At 52.8% G+C, this 5062-nt stretch overlaps 1 non-coding gene across 1 annotated transcript; it reads right to left on the minus strand.

Annotated features, from left to right (window-relative positions):
* Nucleotides 1-2254: 2254 nt before the first annotated feature.
* Nucleotides 2255-2347, minus strand: LOC127328055 (small nucleolar RNA Z221/R21b). Its single transcript, XR_007868962.1, has one exon. It is a non-coding gene; the product is annotated as a small nucleolar RNA Z221/R21b (small nucleolar RNA).
* Between the last annotated feature and the right edge of the window lie 2715 nt (nt 2348-5062).

Consider the following 5062-nt stretch of genomic DNA (forward strand, 5'->3'; position numbering starts at 1 on the left):
AGAGGGATAGGGGCTGAACCAACAGCAAGCAGCTCTACATGGTGACGGCATCCCGCTGGTCCCTGGCATCTTCGACGAGAGCTCTGATCCTTGCAGAAGGAGCTCTGATGACACATCGGCTTTCGCCGCCCGCGTGGAGCTGGTCGTCGGCATCATGAGCTACCCCGCCATGCCGTAGAGCCCGAAGGGCGTCGCTGAGAAGTGACGAGTGACGACGACAACCGTCATGTTCGTCCTGTCGAACGGCAGCAGGACAGGTGGTCATCTCTGCCGATCCGCCGCCCGGCGACGTATACCATACTACTAGTATGATACTAATTGACGATTTGTTGAAGGAACATAAGAATGGGGAGGCGCTGAAGTTTTGGCACGCAATGATCGACAAGGGGATTCATTCCCACACCTGCCGGTTTCAGGTCCCTTGCCAATGGGCTTTGTCCTTCCGGCCAATTCGGCAGGACATGTAGCATACTCGGATGGAGATGATTCACGTGCAAATTAAGAGCATCTCTAGCCGCGTCCCCCAAACGACGGTGGATTGAGCGTTTGGGGATATGTTTCGTTCGTGCCGTGTTTGGGGGACGTCGCTCCCCAGTCGCGTCCCCCAAACAAAATTTTGGAAATTTTAAACTTAAGCGAGATTCGTCCAAACTTACATAGATTCGAACGAAATTTGACTAAATTTAAACTAAACCTAATCTAGAAGTACTTGCGGTGGCCGGAGACGTCGTAATACTGTTGGAAGTTGTCGTGCTTGACGCGCTCGTCGACGGGCTCGTCGATGGGCTCGTCCTTCACCAAGCCGCTTGGTCCTGCCTCACCGTCATCGGTGAGGTCCACGAGCGGCTTGCTGGAGTCGCGGATGGACATGGCGATCGCCATGTCGAGGTCGCCCCTCCAGGCGTCCTTGTCGTTCATGGACGCCAAGCACGCCGTCCGCCGCCCTGGGCAGTCCTCGGGGTCGTCGATGTTGGCGACGAGCCGCTGCTGCCGCTCATACTCCGCCAGCAGCGCCGCCAGCACCGCTTCCTCCGACTCCTCCTTCACCTCCGGCTTCGGGATGAGGAGGGCGCCGCCGCGCCTCTCTTGCTGCCGCCGGCTGCCGTTGCCGCCACGCCTCGTGTTGACGGGCGTCGCCGGCTCCTCCTTCACCTCACGTTTGGGGACGCTGTAGGGCGCCGAGCGGTACGACGAGGACGGCGTCGATGGGGCTGGTCCTGAGGAAGAAGAGTTCGAGGAGGACGAGTACGTCGTCCTCGTCGGCTGCCATTGCGGTGGTCCTCCTCGAGGAGACGGTGGCGGTGACGACGGCGTCTCCAACCTTGGAGCGCCGTTGCGGATGCCGCGGATGACGTTCTCGAGGGTGCGCCCCGGAACGCCTCAGAACTGGGCGCGGCCGTCCTTGTTCTAGCTGTTGGGCCCGCCGACGAGCCTGTGGGTGCTGTACATCTCGACATCGTACTTTGCCTTGAAGTACGTCTTCCACCAGGCGTCGTTGTTGTTGGCCGCCCACGTCGGATCGAACCGCTCCTCGACGGTGAGTTGAGCCCGCCGGGCCTTGATGTCGTCCCTCCATTGGTCCGTCCCGGCTTCGGCGGCGGCGGGACGCCAATGCCGTTCACGGCCATCTTCCAGCCGCCGCTGCTTGGCAACCGCATGTCCGGCGGGATTGGATATCGGGCGTGGTACAGCGCCCACGCCTCCGCCACGGTTAGGCTGCCGCGGCGATCTTGCGGGAGGACGAGCTCGACATTTTTGGAGCGACGAGAAGAAGATCTGGGAGGGGGGAGGCGACGGCGACGAGAAGGTTTGGGAGCGGTGAGAAATTGGGGGACGAACTGCATGACGTCTTAATGTACAGCGGCGGCGGCGGGTGGTTACACGCAATAACGCCGGCGCGGACGGCCACGCGGCCATGCACGACGAGACGCGTCCCTGCGTCGCCTGGGAAAACAGGGACGTCATTAACGTCGCTTGACCAAAGGTAGGCGACGGGGTTTTAGCCTTCCGAGCCGCTGACGCGTCGGGCTCGCGTCGCATCGCCTCGCTTTTCGTTGTGTCTGGCGTGCCCGGTGCGTCCCCTGTGGGACGGGGATGGGATAGGGGCGCCGGACACCGTATCGGGGGGCGCCGGACAAAATTGGACTTGGGGGATGCGGCTGGAACCGTTTTTTGGTCCGGCGCACCCCAAATTGCTTTGGGGGACGCGACTGGAGATGCTCTAAGCCATGTCGAGAAAAGCCATGTAATCTTGGGGCCTCTCAGATGTAAAATGATTTGTAAGTTTGTCTATCAACAAAGAGATAAATCTGTTCAGAGTGGTGCATGACTTTTCTCATCGTAGCCTTCTTGTTCACCAAGCAGCACTACATAGTCACGGCGCTTCCATTTTGCAGACATAGTGAACACTGGCAAACCGCAAGTGAACCGGCCCTTGGGCCGGCGGACCACGCCACCGCGCCGTTCGAGGATGGCCGCAGCACCAGGTCATCCGTCGCCGAGCTCTGTCAGGGGGACGTTTCCGACGGGGCTGCAGCCGTTGTTGGACCAGACTAGCCGCTAGATGCCGGACGCAAGGGATGTGATGAGCGCGCCGACCTAGTACTCAAAGCCACGGGTTGAGGCGCAGCAGCCTGGCGCGCGCCAAGGAGCATGCAGGGGCGCATCCTTGTTGGTCCAGGTCGACGTCGCCGACGCCGGGGCGCTCGCCGTCTGGTAATCGAACGACTGTGCGCGGACCCTGCCGCCGGCGAAAATTAGGATGCAGCATAGAGCAACAGCGCAGATGATCAGCATGAGGAAATTTGGAGAAAAGAGGTCCAAGGGCACTAATGCGAGAAAGAAATGTATCAGGGGTTTTCCACAAAAAATATGGTGCCACATGTCATGTCCAGAATGATTGTGTACTACTTTTGCACCTGATTGACAAGTTTGTGTACTACTTTACCACAGTTTTTAAGTTGTTGTGTGAATTTGCTCCCATCATGCAAGTTTGACAAGTTGTTGTATGAATATACCTCTTAAACTATATTTGGTCAAGTCTTTGTATTATCTACTTGCATAGTTGGCCCAGAGGGCATGGATGGTCCACAGACCACAGTTGTGCAGTGAAGGTGTGTAACAATATTTTTTCATTATTTTGGCAGCAGGGGGTTAGTAGGCAAAAGATCTAAATGAATTTTCGTGAGTGGTGTTTTGGACATATGCCCCCTACATTTTAAAAAACATCTTATATACATTTTGAAATTTTAAAAATTGAAATAAAAAATTTGCACGTACATCTTCACGTGCTACTCGCTCATAAAGTCGTCGTGAAAAAAAACCTGTCTCACAAAGTTGTTCACGAAAAAAAAATCAGTGCTAAAAATAATATTTTTCACAAGATAATTTTTTTCCTTTTTACATATAGACCATAAAAGATACTCTCTGGTCATCTTTAATTGACGCCAAACTATACATGCACATAGGCTAGTGTTCTGCACCTCTCGCGTCGATTTTTCCCAACCGAAGGGAGTATTGTTTTTTATGAAACTTAAGAATACATATATATTGTGGAGATTTACATGTAAAAAAAAATTATCAAATTTTTTCGAAACTTCGAAATATGATTTTTTGGTAGAGGAAGGATACACACTGAAACCGAATTTAATTTCCGAGAAATTTTCTCAGCTACATTAACAAAGTGACTTCTCTCGTGATTTTGTTCAATGGGAACTGGGAAAACTAGATCGGAGGATGCACTGAACTACCGTTTCTCACTGAAATTCTAATCTAGTGTCTTCGTGCTAGTTTGGGTTGAGACATGGGTGTTCGCACACGAACACATCACCGTGTACCCTCGATGCCAAGCACGATGTGTGGCAACACTGAAAGGACGAGATGTCGCCTAGAGGGGAGGGGGGTGAATAGGCGTTTAAAAACTCTTACGGATATGGCTTGTAAGAATACAGAATTAAACGATGTTTATTCTACAAACACAAACCCTAAATATGCTAGGCTCAACTAAGTGCAACAACAACAACTAGAGCTAAGCAAGATAGGCACAATATATATGAACAACAAGTGATAGCAAGATATAATAGATACTTCAAGCTCGATGGCTATCACAAGAAAAGTAAACTCAAGTATAGAAATAACCGAGGCACGCGGAGACGAAGATGTATTCCCGTGTTCTTTTCCTTTGCAAGAAGGTACGTCACGTTTGGAGAGGTGGAGGTCCCACGAAGGATTCCCCAACGCCACGAAGACTCACCTTCTTCTCCGAGCTAAACATACGAAGGATAATGGCCCTTTCCTTATGGTTAGCTTTTCCTCCACTCCGGAGATGGCAAACTCCACCTCCACGAAGGAGAAGCCCGGGCCCCTTCACAATCTTCCACGAAGAGGTCACCGGGACACCAACCAAGCCAACTAGGAGGTCACCCTCCAAGAGTAACAAGTTCACGGTCTCTCACTCGAACTAATCGCGGTGGAGAGCTCAACACTATGCAATGATGCAAAGCAAGAACACTAGAGGTGTTCAAATCCTTCACACTCAAATCCCACCAAAGCAACAAATCCTAGGATGAGATTAGAGAGGAAGAACAAAGAGGAAATCAACAAATGACTCCAAGATCTAGATCTAAAGAGTTCTCTCACTTAGAGGAGAGATGGATTGGTGGGGATTGTAGATCTAGATCTCCTCTCTTAGATCCCTCAAGAATGAGCAAGAATCATGGGGGGAATCAAGAGATAGGGCAAGTTCTTCAAAGTCAACAATGGAGGAGAGAGGGTGGAAGAACTACTTTTTCCCAAGGTGGAAGAAGGTCTATTTATAGTCTAGGGAGAACTATAACCGTTGGGTGAGTTTCAGCTCAGCACAGTCGAGGAGGCCGGTCAACCGGGCCTAGGGCCGGACCGTCTGGTCCATGTGCCGGTCAGACCGGGCCAGGGACCGGGCCTTCTGGTCCAAACCGGAGCTGGAATCGGGCCTTGACTGGGGCAGGATTTGTCGTGCAGTAATAGCCTCCGGATGTCACCAGCGCAGGAGTCGGTTGGCGCCGAGCCGTCCGGTCCACAGCCC

Source organism: Lolium perenne, chromosome 3, assembly GCF_019359855.2.
Source record: "Lolium perenne isolate Kyuss_39 chromosome 3, Kyuss_2.0, whole genome shotgun sequence".
In the NCBI taxonomy this organism is placed as follows: domain Eukaryota; kingdom Viridiplantae; phylum Streptophyta; class Magnoliopsida; order Poales; family Poaceae; genus Lolium; species Lolium perenne.